At 43.9% G+C, this 16,630-nt stretch overlaps 1 long non-coding RNA gene across 1 annotated transcript in view; it reads left to right on the top strand.

The window, feature by feature from the left end:
* LOC146809347 (uncharacterized) overlaps positions 1–11,982 on the top strand; it is an 81,265-nt gene extending 69,283 nt beyond the window's left edge. The window contains exon 3 of the long non-coding RNA XR_014965543.1: positions 11,240–11,982. This is a non-coding gene — a long non-coding RNA (uncharacterized LOC146809347). The remainder of the gene's footprint in view (positions 1–11,239) is intronic.
* Positions 11,983–16,630: the final 4,648 nt, after the last annotated feature.

The following is a 16,630-nucleotide window of genomic DNA, read 5'->3' as shown; positions in this document are numbered from 1 at the left end:
ACCAACCATACGAGATCATTGTTGCCCATGCATGTCTGCGTTTGGCAAAATGAGCTTTATCAATAATCAGGGACTTCATTCGAATGCATTTCTTAATGCTAGTTTTAAATACTGACTTACTAGGGTTGAGGTCCCATAATGCACCCGCAGACATTTCTTGGATCGAATCCTTAAAAAAACGACTATAAGAGCCGCATGGGTTTTTCTGGGAGATATCCAGCCAAATTAAAGACTCCAATGAGCCTGTGTTTGCCTCGTCTTAGTTTATGGCACAGATTTAAATACATTCCAGTGCCAGAAATCTCATAATTTAATAAGCCCAATTCAAGTCTAATCTGAGCAGCAGAGGCAGTTTTGGGCAAATGGAGAATTTTTTTGTAGAGTTTGGTCACATGTTGGTTAAAGATGGAGTTTAGTTTCCCCCTAAAAATCTCAGCGCCGTATGTCCATGTCGGCCCAATTTTTGCTCTCATAACTTCCAATAATGGGGATAGACTTGGGCCAGACAGATTTCTTGAAAGCTTGCAGAGGTTCATCTGGAGATTCATAGCTTTTACTGAAATGTCCTTACGCTGTTTATTGAAGTTGCCCCTGGAGTCAAAATTGACCCCTAGATATTTATATGCATTTCCTATTGTGAGACTCATGTTGTTATACAGCCATCCTCCACCACGGTAACGTTTTCTACCGAAAATAACCACTTGGGTTTTCTTTAAATTAACCTCTCTAATCTATTCATGGTGGTGTAAATTTCTAGTTTATTTAGTAGCCTTTGCAGTCCTACCCGTGTCAGACTAAAAAGGACCAGGTCATCGGCATATAAAAGATTACTTATTGATACACCTGCCATCTTGGGCGGGTGGCTATTTATTTCTTCAAGGGAGGATGGCAGGTCCGCTATGAACAAATTAAAAAGGAGGGGGGCCAGCACACATCCCTGTTTGACCCCTCTGGTTGTCATGATTTTCCGAGAGAGATGTGTGCCAGTCCCCAACTTCACTTGTACCCATGTGCCCGAGTGCAGTTGGATGATCGCATCCAGGAGTTTGGCTGGGATCCCCCATATTTTTAACTTCTTCCATAGAGCAGCCCTTGGTACCTGATCGAATGCGGCTTTAAAATCTACAAAACAGCAAAAAACCACCCTGGATGTAACTAATGCTTTATCGACAATTATAGACAATGTCAGTAAGTTGGTCACAGTGCCGGAATTAGCGGCGAAGCCAGTTTGATTCATTGGAATCAAGTTGTTCTGCTCGGCCCAGGATTTCAGCTCCTCCAGTAGGGTTCCTACGTAAAACTTGGCCTCAATGTATAATAGGGCAATTAATCTATAGTTGTTTGGCGAGGCCTGAGAGCCTGACTTGTAGATCGGGTGGATTATTGCCCCTCGCCATGAATCCGGTATAGTTGAGCTTGTCAATGCGAAGTTAAAGAGATTGGTTAGGTATCTTGACCGTAGGTCAATATTTGTTTTAAACAAGGTCTGTGGTAGGCCATTTGGACCCGGAGCGCCATCTGGTCTTACTTTTAATAATACTTTAGTGACCATTTCTTGGGTGACCTGTAGGTCTTCACTTCGTGGGTCTAAACAATCCATGTATCTGCTCCAGTTCAAATATGAATTTGTTGTCAATGGGTTAGAAGCACATGAAACTATAGACGCTGAGACCTCTGAGGCCCTAAAATGGTCTGTCAAATAGGCAGACCAGTCGGCTTCTGCAATGTTTGCTGTCCCAAATCTAGATGAACTGGAGTTTTGGCGATTGATTAAGGCCCAGAATCTTCTAGAGTTGCAGTTTTCGCTCTCTCATAAAAGTTTACACCAAAATTGGCCTAGATGGCGCCGTTTGTCAATTTGTATTGCCTCCTTGAGTAATTTTTGGTTGGTTTTATACCCATTCAAGAACTCGTTGTTTCCTGGGGATGACTTGAGAATCCGCAGACCTTTGTCTCTAGATTTCTTCAATACCCTTGTTTGACTGGAGATTGAGAACTGGCGGCTAAAATGAGCCTTGTGTACATGTTGTTTAGATGGAAAACGGCTTATCAATTGGGAGCAGAAGGACGACCACGCGCCAGTGGAGAAAACCACTGCATCAGTGCTTTCTGTAATAAATACCAAGCATGCTTTCATGATGTTTGAGCTGATGTCGTCATTCCATCTTAACCGTTTTAGGTTTTCTGTGTAGATTCCTGGGCATGTTGTTGAAGCAAGTTTATGGTACTCTGGCTGTATATTGAGGGTAATCACTTGTGGACGATGATCACTTTCTGATCGAGGAAGAATGCCATAGTTACCCAAGTGGTGGAACAGCGCTGAATTACAGATGGTATAGTCTAAGTAGGAGCATTTACGGCCATTTGTCCAGGACCAGTTAGGAGGAGTATCATTCATAGATCTGCCGTTCATTACCAGAAAACCTATGCTGTAAAATTGCAGCACACAAAGCTCGCCAAGGCCACATTACACTTGGTTTGGGGGTTTGGACTGTGCCTTGACTTCCGTGCTTGTGAATGCAAAAAGCCCTTCATAATCAATAGGATTACCCTGGAAGAGGTTAGTATTAAAGTCTCCGGTAATAATGTAATCTGAATGGGGATAATCCACCGCCAGGTCACACACGATTTTCATTAAACGTGTTAGATGGGCCTTTTTTGAGCGAGTGCTCGGATTAATGTACACATTCAGGAGTAAAAGAGATCGCTGTTTGTTCCATGCGCTAATTTTGACTCCGAGTAACCAGTCTTCGTCAAAGTTCAGTAACTCAATCGGGCCTTTTAAATTATTTGAAACATAGATCGACAGACCACCTTTGGGGTGGCCGTAGAGACAGGTTCTGATTGCCGGTTTCCAGATTTCGATGAAACCAATGACTGGACTGATTTGGGAGGCCCAGGTTTCCTGAAGGGCTATTAAAACATGACCAAAAATAAAGGAATGCATCTCCAAGTTGGTGATTTTCTGAGAGAGACCACTAATATTCCATGAACATAGGGTGAGCAAAGACTGTGACTGAGGGGTCGGGGTAGTTATGAGAGGAGATAGGTGGCATCTTGATTGGACCTGGGCCTTACGGATTTGAGCTGCACGGTGTTCGTCACATGGTCAATCTGATGTATTACGAGACAGGGCGGCTGGTAGCCAACCCCAGTCAGGATTTTTAGCGGAATTCAGGAGATTAGTCTGTCCATCTTCAGTCGATTGTATTGATCCTAAGGCGTTTTTTAGGATTGAGTATGGCCTATTTTTCCCTCCAGACCTAAAGCTATCAGATCTTAGCGAGGTGGGGGACTGTTGTGATAGCACTGTAGGGTAGCCTGGAATGGAGTGGGGATAGATTTTGATGCCCCATTTCCGAAATGTGTCCTTTTGATCTAAGAATTCTCGTACCCAAGTGGTGGACTTAAAAGACACTAGGGTTACCTCTGAGGGTTGGGTGCCCCTTAGAGGGAGAAATTCAATAGACTCGATATCGTCCGAAGTTAAAGCCTCAAAACCCGGAACACCATTTACTAATTTAATTATATTTGATCTATTGAGTATGTCCTGCCGACCTTTTGATTTATATTCGGGGGCAAGAAGAATTTTTGAATGCTGTGGGTCGCTATTAGCGATATCGGTGTTCCGGCTTAAATTGGGCTGTGTGGTTTTGGCAATTAGGGAGTCTAAGTGTGCTCTCTGTTGGGGTTGAGGAAGGTCCCGTGTGCCTTGCCTGGGTACCCGAGAATCTTTCAATAAAATTGATGTATTGTTGAAGATTGTATTATGAACATTGGATCTATGCCGAGATGGACTTAGTGGCACTACTGATTGGGGTTGGAGTGTTGTGACTGATGTCCTCATTGTAGTTAACTCATTGGATTTGCCTCTTGCTTTATTTATGTCCGGCTGAGACTCTAATACCCCGTTTTCCGCTGGTAAGGTGCTTCGCTCAAGACTGCTCGCAAGGATCTGTTGATTGGCAGTTGTGGCTATGTCTGCCATGTGGGGGCTTATTGGCGTTGCTGGAGATTGTAGAGCGCTTAGGGTATTTTTGTTGGTGGCAATTGAAAACAACGGGAATAATTTAGGAAGGTCGACTTTTGTATTAAGTCTTAATTTATTCCTTTGTTTTCGCTGACGTTTGCGCTCTCTTACTGCAAGGTAGCGAGGGAGGATGGTGTGTTTCAGAGATGGTTGGGGCAACGGCAGCTGGATTGACACTTGTCCCTGCCACATTGTTATCGATGAAATTGGGAAGCCGTTTGCTGTCTGAGGGCTTGTAACCGCTTGTACAAATGGTGCCGCCAGACATAAAGTACCTTGGACTTGATGAGAGTCATCTTGGTGGTCGGTCTGTCATAGAAGGTTTTCGTTCCCCTCTCGTCTGTAACCCAGTGGTCGTTGGTAACGGGATATTCACCAATTCTGATTTGTGAATTGGGAACGTTCGAGAGAGTTGATCAGGACGTGACGGTACGCCACCACCCTTCAGCAACTTTACTTCATTTAGGACGCTAGTTAGAAAATCTGGGAGCGAGGAAAGGGAATCGATAATAGGCGAGCAGCACCAGACTGACTGAACTAGTTTTGAAGATGCTTGCGCACTCGTTATTAGATTGTTCAATTTATCCAGCTTACTATCAATCCCTGCTGTAAACAATGCTAAAGTGTTCAATAAATCCACCTGGATGTTTAATTTGTCGGAGTGATAGTTTAGGGCCGTGACTGTAGATTGAAAAGTCTGAAGTAATTGAGGACAGATGCTCGTGATTGTAGAGGCGTCATGGTGTAGCTCCGTTTTAGATCTAGAATTAGGTGTGTTTTTGAGTGAATTGTGAGAGTTCATAAAGGAAAGAGACAGATCCGCTAGCCGTTGGTCTTTTGATTCTGTTTTTTGTAAAACCTTTGGAAAAGCTGTTATTGCTGCTGGGGATGGGAATGGGCACTGTTGAGGCTTGATTAGCTCTGGGCTCCCCTCCAGGAAACTTGAGACCTGTGGTGGACAAGGACTGAGTATATCAAAGATAGAGACCAAGTCTTTTTGACCATGAATTTGTGGAAAAGTTAAATGAGAGTGAGGCGCAATGGGGGCCACCTCAAACTCCTGGGGGTTATGTAATGACATAACCAAAAGATTCTCTGATTGAGATGCATGCGGGCTTGGAGACTTAAGTTATAAGTCGAACTCACGAAAGGTTGCTGATTAGGACAGAACTCTTGATTGACGGTGTCCTGAAGAGGAGAAGACTGACTTGGTGAGGGTTGGTGGTGGCTTAGAACCGGTGTTTGAGTTGCAATCACTGAGCATTCTGAAACAGTTTTCCGAACGTCGGGTACTGATCCAAAAATGAAAACGTCCGGAGTATGAACCGGGGTGTTAGATGGTTTTGGAAACAAATGAGGCAATTGCGTATTTGGCTCAGTGACTTGATTAGGATCGCAAGGCTTAATTGCCTCTGGGGCTTTTTTAAAATAGTCCAGAAGCGAAAAGGATTTTGAGGTGCTCACAGAAGATATATAAGAAGGTAGCATGTTGCTGTTGTTAATATGTTGCCGTCCCTTTGGTGGCAGGTTGGGGGCCTTCGGTGAAACCAAGGGATCCAATGGGTTCGCCGGGTTGGCTAGAGCAGACTCCGCGACTGCAGCCAACCGTTTTGATTTCTTTCGTTTTAAAGCGGGAGGTGCTTTTCTCATGTTCCCGGATCTCATCGCTTCTGTTGTTGTGCGAGACTATTAAAATCTGTAAATTAATAGACTGGCTCGCTTGAGCCCTCTGTCAGACACACCCTTAATTGCCAGCTGTGCCAACCAAGCTAGGATGTGTTTGCAGGAACAAGAGGAGGCGTAAAAGACCAAGTTGCCTCCAGGTCAGGCTTGCTGGGCTTGTCCGACCTTGTCCTAGACGAAAGGAACAGACTCAGCTGACTGTAGCAGTATGCAAAGGCATATGCAAGGGCACCCCCCCGCTTTCTTAGTCCCTACACAACCCCTTGCTGTTTCCTACCCGCGGCCTCCCATCAGCTGATCCTAAACTGCACCAAGGGAAAAACCCTGAAACCTAAGACCCCTGCTAGACTCTCAGTTCCCCACCCCCCCAAGACGCCGCGTCCACAACTGTCCGGCAGGCAGAAACCAGTTAGAATTGCCGGTAGAGTCGCAGCACTGCGGCGTGGGGAAGGGGACTGGGCCAGCAGAAACGGGCCAGATTCATTCTGGGCAGTAGGGCCAGCGATGGTGGCGACGGGCTGGGGGGGTTGGAGGGTGCGGGGGAGCGGAACCAGGGCTGGCAGAGCTAACTGACTGGCGAGCAACTAGGCGACCTGGGCGGCTGACTGGCGAAGAGGAGAGGGGAGCTGAGCAGGGACCTGGAGCGGCGAAAGTGAAATCTAAAAGGCCGAGGCCGACCGGGGTGAAGGCAAGATGAGAGACCAGAGCCAGCGGCAACCAGCAGGAGTGGACCAAGAGCGGGAATAGACCGAGCGCGGGGGCCGGGGCAAAGGGGCGTAGATGGCCGGGAGCACAATGCGACGAGTGGGTGAGTGAGCTTTTACGTAGCTATTACGCAATTGCGGTACCAGATCTATGCCAGATCTGTGCCTTTTGCCACTAGCCCAAGCCAGGGATCAATGCCAGGGGACCGCAGTCCCAATTACCTTGGGCCTCAATGCTCTTGTTGGCTTAGGGCAGTTAAGGCCAACACTCCCCACTTGATTATTTGCTCCGCCGAGAACACCTGCCTTCACGGCAGTCACAACAAACAATTGATGGACGGAATGCTGACAATGCAGACATTCTCCCCCAGTCAAGAGATCTGGGTTAAATCCATCGTTCTTTTGCCCACTACACCACCCCAGTTTAGACATGGCCATATGCAAATCAGTCTTGACCCTGTGCCTCATGGGAACAGTCCAGCCCGAACTGCCAAGCAATGTCTTCACTGGACCGGAATCAAGCATCCTAGGACCGGTTTCTGGCTATCAGCCGTTATCAGCCAGGATAGCTTGACTCCAGTGGCGTAGTGAGCATGGGTCCCACGTCTGGGAATACCCATCCCACTTAGGGCAAAAAGCGTTACAACAAACAAATGATGGACGGAATGCTGACAATGCAGACATTCTCCCCCAGTCAAGAGATCTGGGTTAAATCCATCGTTCTTTTGCCCACTACACCACCCCAGTACTGGGGTGAATGTATGACATTGTTCTACATTCTGTCCATCAATTGTTATTTTTGCATTTGTCACCCCGAGTGGAAAGGGTATGTCCAGATGTGGGTCCCTTGCTCTCCATGCCACTGAAAATCAAGCAAGCCTGGCTGAAGACGGCTGAAATGCCAGAAACCGGTCCTAGGATGCTTGTTTCCAGTCCAGGGAGGACCTGGCTTGGCAGTTCGGTCTGGACTGTTCCCATGAGGCACAGGGTCAAGACTGATTTGCATATGGCTGGGTTCAAACTGGAACGGCATGGTGAGCAAAAAAACGATGGATTTAGGCCCAGATCTCTGTACTGGGGTGAATGTATGACATTGTTCTACATTCTGTCCATCAATTGTTATTTTTGCATTGTTCACGGCAGTCACAGCAGACACTGCCTGTCACTGCCTCTCCGCCCGCTGCCGGTCTCGCCCACAAGATCTACAAGGTCTCTGCGGTCACTACTAGCGATCACTCATGGTCTCACGCAGACAGCCACAATTGTTCACAACCGCTCACACTGCTCAGCTCCGCTCCACCCACGAGGCTCGTCAACGCTCGTCAGTGCCGACGCCTGACGCTCGCCACGTTCTGGGTTCCACCTCCGTGGTTCGCGGCCGTAACAGTCGCCAATATCAAAACCCTTTCCTAGTGAAGTAATCTCTAGGGGCCACTAGATATGCAACAACGGAGCCCCGAATGATGGGGCAGAAGTTAAATTATGCAATAAGAAAGAGCAAATAACAAGGCACATTCTGCAGTACTATTACTTTGCTATTTTGACAGAATAGCACATAAATATTATCTCGGAAAATGATTCACCTCTTTAGTAACAGCTTAATACATGGATAATGGTTGGCAACTGAAAGGTTGACCAGTTCACCTTTGTAAATGGTTTGACGTTCTGCCACTGTGTATCGAGACTATAGTTAAAGGCCATCTCTTTTCCCCCTCCCCGTTACAAGAACTCCCAAGAAGTATAGGGACCACAAACCAAAAGGACAAGGGACCGACTTCAATAAACAGCCCTTCTCTAACTCCAGAGTCCTGTGTCACTGAAGAAGGGTGGGGTCTGGGGGCGTCCGGGGCGGCCACACCATTACAAGGTTACACATGATTCCTGGTACACGAATCCTGGTTTACCTTTTAGTTCACTGATAGCATTGTCATCTGGGCAAGAGCAGTAATAATTCCCAATTCATGTTGAAAATCTCACCTTTAATACATATATATTACCAAAGCATGATGAGGTAGTGCCTTTATTTACAGATAGCATGTTTTCTATTGAAATGGCCGCCACAAAACTTTCCTAATAACATGTAGTTTTAATAATTTTTGGAAATTGGGTTTCAGTGTGTTCTAATTTGTTTTGATCAAAAATGGTTCTTCATACGATTTCTGAATTGTAACATATTGTTGATGACAGGCCTTTGATGGCCTCTTTTTCTTTTTCAATTTAAAGAGCTGTATTTTGGATACACCAGGAGCCATTGCCCAGTGAGATAAACCAATCAATTTGCTGCAACTGTCTCAACAAGGTCACTGTCATACATTCACCTATTGCAAATGTGTGAAGTATAATGTTCAAGCCAAGTTTTTAAACTTATTAGTCTAGAGAGTAAACACATACCACACTGAATGAAATGGAAGTGAATGAAATCCGAGCTGCTATGGTTTGCAGTCTCCAATTGTGTAATTTAGCCAATTTGAACCAATTGCTCAAGGGTGCCATCTTACGGTTGGGAAGAAAGCAGCTCAGGCACATGTACTAAAAGAAACCCAAACGGACGAAAGAGTACAACAGTTTTCATTTATTAGTACAGAAATAAATGAACTGGAAGTCGTGTTACTTGTCCCTGGTTTTCTCACACTCTGCAATTTGCTTGTATATTGCTCAGAAACTTGAGCAGTGTTTCTTAACCTTTTCACCTTTATGGACTCCTACTTAATCAGAGTCTGAGGACTGCCACTGGATCATAATTTAAATACGGGCACCCCAATAAGTCATTACTGGCAACTGGGGACCCCGTTGTAAGCAATTTTGATGATGACTTGCAAAACAATACACAAAAATACAGACACAAACCTTCGTCAAACAAGTACACAAGATTCAATATTTTATTAATTCACAAATATATAAAAAATAATTTAAATTGTAATGGGAATGTTGATACTTTCTAAATTCAATTGAAGCCACCTTCATTCATTTTATATATGCCGTTTGATGTACTATTATGGACTGCTCCCATGAATGAATATGAGGATACCAACTTAATTTTTATCCTCCAATTTAAAATTCCTTCACATTTACAGAACATTAAAAAAATGTAAATCTTACATTTGGCTTCTTTATTTATATTCTCTTTTCTAATCTGTAAATATTAATTATTTTTCTAAGAAGTTGCAGGCTCCCTAAAATAGGCTTTTGAGACCTCAGGGGTCCTTGGACCACAGGTTAAGAACACTGGATTAGAGGATTGTTCAGCATAGTGTTACAATAAGAATGGTAATAGATGGCTATGTTCCTTGCCACTTCTTAAGATATGTGGTTGAAGGATACTTGTTGCTCTATTGGTCCATTAAGGTATTGCATTGAGAGCAAGGATGTCTGGTGCACGCACAAAAGTATGTACTTGCATATCTCAATTCTGTTACCTGTTGCATCCTGCTGAGTTTCATACTGATATGAGGGGTCAATTGTTGATTTCCTTTCAGACTTGTGGCAGCTGCAACATTAGCTAGATGGATGCATGGGTTGTTGTATGAAGCGTCTACATGGAGGCTGACACCCCGTTGTACCACTGTAACTGCAAGAGAGGTTAAAAGGAGAAAGAGGAGTGATCAACTGAAACAGTTGAATGACTGGCAACAAGAGCAGTCTCCTTTGGTAACCTTTTCTTGGTGGGGTACCATTAAGTACAAGACATTGTGTCATTTCTGTGAAGGTACTTCACCCATCTGCCGTGTGTTTATACGTAAGGGGTTGGCTGTATAGAAGAGAGAGATCCCCTTGAAGTGGCGATAGGGAGGTCTATGGATACCTTTCTTTTTGGATTTTGCCAACTCCTTTGAGGTCTACCAGGAGTGTTCGTTTGTAGAAAAATAAGAAAACAAATTGTGGCTGGGAGATTTCTGGTTTCCTGAAGAAGGTGGCTGTCAAATACTAGTACCCACCGAAATGCGTCAATGCTTTAGAAAGAATACTGTTTTTACCGAAGATCATTGGGACATTTGGTAATTGTAGATACTCTTACTTTTTTAACAAATGATCTCTTACAGACTGGTGACTGTTTAATGTCATGAGAAAATTGTCTAATATGTTCTCCCGCTGTGTCTGTCTAATGAATATTTATTTCTGAGTTGGGGGTGTCTCTGTGTGAACTGTTCTATGAAATGTTTTTTATGCTTTTTTAATTTTATGCAACAGAGTGTTTTAAAGTTTGATATCACTGGTACTGTTTTTTAATGAATTCATAATATATTGCGAAATAAATTTGGCCCTTTCTGAGTTTAGTGAAACTCATTTTAATCTCATTTATGTTTTGGTGATATTGGTTTTTGAAATATGTGTGAGAGTGAAGTGACTGAACCTGCCAAAGAGGATCTCTATTTTTTGACTGTTGTATGAAGCGGGCATTGATACCTCTCTTTGACACTCACTCCGTTAGAGGGGCGGTGGCTTCAAAATTATTCACTTAAGGCTCATGCTTGGCTGACATCTTAAGAGTAGCAGATTGGTCATCAGAAACCACGTTTAAGTCATTCTATTATAAGCCGGTTGTTGATGTCGCTTTTGTGGTGGTTGCTCAGCATTAGGCAAACCTAATCGGAGCCTCCGGTCCTGACGTAGAATATAAACATTTCTAGAAGTCGTAACAAGAATTTTCAATTCTATTAAGGACACAGAGGGGAGGATTATCCCAGCCAGTCATTTGCTCATATAAATATTTGAATAGATTATATGATGTATGTAATTTTCCCTCTTTGATAATGTTGATTATTTCATGATGTTTTGATATATGTGCCAGTGTTACAGCTTTTTCGTTTCATATTTTTCCTAGGGAATGAGGACAGTTGTTTCATACTGGATAGATGTTCGGTCTTTCTGGAAGTGCTCTTTATGGTGACGAAGTTCTTTGTCGGATGATCTCCCCGTTGTAGCAAGCAGAGGACTTCTGATTTCTTGGACTCAAGACATTCAAGTCTGGCTCCCAATGAGTCAGTTTTTGGTTCTGTTGGTGATCCTTCATTTGAGGGTCTCAGACTGTTTAACTGTTTTGTTGGTATTGAGGCAAAGAAAGCAGTGCTTAATTTGAGCCGGGGCTTTCCGGTGCTCAGCACCGGAACTTCATTAGTTTCTGGTGCTCAGCACCGGCACCTAATAGTCAGCACCATACATAGAACAGTCTACCACATGGTGGCGCTGCTCATCTAATTTAGAGATGAGCAGAACAACTGTTGTTTAGGAATACAATATACCTTAAAATTGCTCATACCCGCCTCCCCAGCCATTCCTTTAGCTTTGGGGACCTGGAATAAGCTGAACTGTCGCATTTACATGCAAGAGAGATGGTTAGTAATTGTTTTGGCAGCGATGACAAGGGCGACGGGTGGTGCAAGCTGCAGTGGCCTCCTGGTCAGAGCCCTGGCACTTAATATTTTACAATTTAAGCACTGAAAGAAAGGAAGCTGTATAGCAGCATGAAGGTTATATAGGGCTGTGGGCTGTATGGTTGGGACATGTGACTATGGTGATCATGGGAAATATAGTGTTTCAAAAGTTTTTGCATTTGATTAGCTGCTGAAAATTATAAAGTAAAGAAAGAGAAGCATAGTCCTCATCTCCGTGTCCTTAATAGAATTGGAAATTCTTGTTGCAAAGCTAGAATTTGTTCTTTTACTCTACTTGACTGTTAAACTTTATCATCTTTTACGTAGGACTGCAGGTGCAGTAGTATGGGCACTCCAACATGTACATACTATTCCAGTATTACTTGAATGCTGTCTTCTGTGAAAAGAAAATGATCTCTGCTTCCCATGTTCTCATCCCAGTCATTATTTATGAGGTGAACTCTACTTCAACCAGGACACCTTCCTGCACAAAACAATCCTGAGAGGCAAATTTAAGCACACATAGAAAGAAAGAAAACGAGCACAATGCATTCCCAGGTCTACCAGTAATGGTAAATCTGGGAATGCAGCAAAATCCATGGGTGGATGCATGTGAACACCCACACTCCTCCCTGGGGCAGAGTAGCACAAGGCAGTGATCTGCACTGCCTTGCATTACTCTAGATTTATCAAGCCATGCACCGCCACGCAAGGTGGCCTTGCATGGCTTGATAAATCTCACTTAGGTTTTGCATCGCCCTTGCACCCCCTTGCGCAAGGGCGATGCAAAATCTTGATAAATATGAGCCCCAGTCTTTATTTCTAGGATTTTGATGTGTCTCATTGCTTCCCGCTGTGACAATTGTCACAGTGGAAGTTGGCTCTATGAGATATCTGCCCTTTGTTATGTTTTCGTGTGACCACCATTCAAATTAGTTTTGCACTTGATGAGTAACAGCCACTGGATCATTCCAATTTCTCTTTGACTCACCATTTGTTTGAAGTCCACTGCTGTAAGTGGTGCATGAGTAGGAAGTAATGTGAGTGGAATCCATGGAATTTATGATATAATTCCTGACAACTTCATCACTGTCAGAGACTGCGAATTTTAGGAAAGGAGAACTTGCTCCAGTAGCAGAGAAAGCCATTGCTTTCTGAGGGGGTTGATTCACAAACTACATTTTGTGGTATGTTTAGTAGTACTAATCATGTACTGCAAAATGATTTTCAGTAACCTACGTACAGATGTCTATGTGTCCGACTGTCCTGTTTTTGATGTGTGTCAATCTGTGCCTCTACTGCGTACACATATATATGATTTAGTAGTAAATGTTGGAGGAACTGAGGGATTGGCTGAAAAATTGGGGCCACTTAATACTAAATGGCAGGGGCTAATGGAGGAGTAATGAGGTGTTCAGGGAGGGCAGAGAAGTGGTTTAGGGAGTGACATGTGCCCACTAAAAAAGAGTAAGCCGATTCCTATTCACAAACTGTACTTCTAAAGGTACTACTGTCAAAAAAGACCCAAAACAGTAGTAAATGTGTTCTCGCTAGGACCTGGATTAAGCCCAGTACCACACATGGCCAACCACTGGTACTGCAACACCATCCCATAGTAAATAATGGAGGCAGGGATTAAAAAAAAAGAACATTAGCCCCAGAGCCATGGGTCTTGCCTATGTGAATTCTAATTGCTTTGTTATGTTTTATTGTACAAGCAGGGATGTCGCCAGTGCATTATCCTGTGATTCTGGGCAAACCACTTAATTTCCCTGTGCCTAAAAAAAATATGAATGTGATCTTGTTTTATGTAACTGGCACTCATGTAAAGCGCTCCAGTACCTTTGGGAGAAAGGGGAAGATGGGAAGAAAGAACCACATGGTAGAAAATAGTAACAAAGACAAATACAACATGGAAGAAATATAACAAAGTATGGCATAAGCATGAAAAAGGTAAATCAAAGCTCTGGAAACCTGGTGAAATAAAATCAGTGAAAGAAAAATGTTCTTGTCCTCTAGTATAGACCAGTTACTTGATACTTGATGAATTTTAGTCATAATATTTAATGTCTACTTCCTTAACCCATTTAGTGCGGGTGTCGGCCAATGTCCGACAACCGCACTTTCTCCCCTGTGTGTCTGTCGGCCACTGGCCAACACTGGGAAGGGCTGAAAAACATCCTCCATTGTTTGCACCGGAGAAATTAATGTATTTTTTTAAAGGGCAGAGGAGAAGCAAAATTGCTTCTACATCAGCACCCGTCCCCTGTCTCGCCCATGATGTCACAAATTCCCCACCGGAGTGGCGAAAGCAGCATAGTGAGTGCTCTCTCCCGCTCCTTGAGACCTGTCCAGTGTTTTGTTTTATGCTGTTGTGTTTATATAATTGTTCTCTGCATGAGAAATGTATCGTCTACACTAATTTGGATACATAATTAAATGTATATTGTCCTTAGTCCGAAAAAAAGTGAGAACAATCATCATACATCTTAGCATACTGACGCATTTCCAGGTTTACAAATCCTCTTAAATCTGGAAATTTGTCTGGTTCCATGGGTGTTGCTTGGGAACACCCACAGCAACACCCATGGAACGCCCCTTTCACGCAAAGTGCTGCGTGTAAAGGGGCCATATTTACAAGGACAGGAAAAGCCACGCAGGGTGGCTTTTCCTGTCCTTGTAAATATGGGGCAGAGAAATGCGCTGCCAGAGCGTCACAAAAAGTGATGTACTGGCAGTGCAAGGGGCTTTTAAATCTGCTCCCCAGTTAGAGGCATGCAGGCCTCAGAGGCATTCTCGGACACCCCCAACTTGCATCCACAAACTGGAAGGAGTTGGATTTAGCACAGTGAGTGTGCTACAGGTGCATGAAAGACACAGTTTTTTGAGCTTCAAGTAGCTAGCGAGGGAAGACGCTAGTCTAGGTTCAATTAGAGAATATACAGGATAAGTCAGGACTTTGATAAGGACAGAGATTTGAACCGGTAGGAAAAGCTTAGGCTAGGAGTGTTATCACATGGAAATTTAATAGGTAGAAGGCAGAGATTAAAGGAAGTACAGATACACATGCCCTCACTTCATCTTCACCTACAGATTCAAACCCATTGTTGCTGCACTGCATTACACATAAGACCCTGTATGAGACAGTACTAGTCTATATTAATGTCAGTCTAGGGCGATATGTACCAGGACGCTGAGACAACTTTGCTGACCTGTCCACGTTTTAACAAATCGACTATGGGCGGTCGGGCTTTCTCATCCCTGATACCTCAGCTATGGGACAGACTCCCAGAAAGTCTGCGAAGTGAAAACACTCTCCTTCTATTTAGGAAGAGATTGAAAACCTTTTTTGTATGAACAGGCCTTTGGACATTTTAGAGTTTGTCAGTATTAGCTGGTGCTAGGTGGCTAACCCTTAGACAAGGGCTTAGAGACCAATGGTAATTAAAAGCTATATAAGTGTTACTAACATAACACTCACCCCTATACTGAATTACTCCCTCACTCAACTGGATGACTCCAAACCATACTGAACGCAGCAGGTAACCTCCTCTCAACATCCCTGCACTTCAAACAGCTTCACTGACTTCCCTTTCACAGCTGTCTTCAAACTCCTGAAACACAGATTCAAAGCCTTACACAGCACAGGTCCAGCATATCTCAATACCGCCTCAGATTTCAGAAACCTTCCAGACACATATGCTCAGCTGGACTCGTACCGATTTAATGCATACGCTGCACCAAAACAAGGAGAAGTGACTTCTAATTTGCATTGAAAGCGAGGAATGACCAGCCTCTACACAAATGCGCCATCTCTAAATTAGAACATTGCTCACGAAGATAATGACTTGGCTCTACAACTAGGTTAATCCATGGATCAGCCCTGACTGCTCTAGCGTGGCTGACAAGCCACCCTTGGAATGCATTCTTGGATACCCCCAACGTGCATCCATAAACAGGAAGGCGTCGCTTTTACCACGGTGAGTGCACTAACGATGCATGTAAGACATGTCTTCCTAAGCCTCATGTGGCTGTCATAGGAGCCATTAGTAAAGTTTCACTAGGCAAGCGTTCAGTAATGTTTAGAATGTAGGCGGTTACTTAACAGGTGGTGAAAAGTATTCAAACTGTTTATTAATTTGTGAAGGTTGTGGATGCACCGACTGTCAACATGTCTGGACATATGTATTTATAGAGGTATGTTTGTATGCAATTTGATTGATGACTGGTTGATAGATTGTCTTGAATGGGGATTCCGTCCTGTGGCGTATGAATGTGATGGGCCCTTGAATGGCGGCAGTGTGTTGATGTGAGTGCACTGATCTGTTGGATTGGGTGCGTGGCTGGAGGTATGAAAGTCTTGTGTGTGGTGCATGAATGGCTTGTGAATTGACCATAAAGTGGTTGGTGCTGTGACGTGGCTTTATGCCTCATCTTCAGTAGTCTTGGTTTCACTATTCAGATACTTTGATAAGTATTTGTGCTAACAGTTCTGGTGCTAAAACCAACCATTGTAAGTGGTGGATTAATTTTTAAAAATGAGTACCAGATTTATATCTATGGTGGTAAGGATACTCCATCGTAATGGTGATAGAGTATCTTTACTGTGAAGATAATAGTCTGCCCACCTGATATATATGCGGACAGAGCATTGGTGTAACCATGGGGAATACTGTTCTCTGTCTGACATGGTTGCACCTCTCCCATGTCCCAACTGAGTAAGTGCCTTCCTGCGGCCGGCCTCCATGTCTGCCCACCTAATTTAGTTGTGCAGACATACAGGTTAGTTTTCGCTGCCCGTCACCACCTGGAAAACCATGGTGGTAAGGGGCAGTGAAAAA

Source organism: Triturus cristatus, chromosome 7 (assembly GCF_964204655.1).
Source record: "Triturus cristatus chromosome 7, aTriCri1.1, whole genome shotgun sequence".
NCBI lineage: Eukaryota > Metazoa > Chordata > Amphibia > Caudata > Salamandridae > Triturus > Triturus cristatus.
Note: the sequence above shows the minus strand (reverse complement) of the source record. Positions and strands in the feature narration are given on the sequence as shown.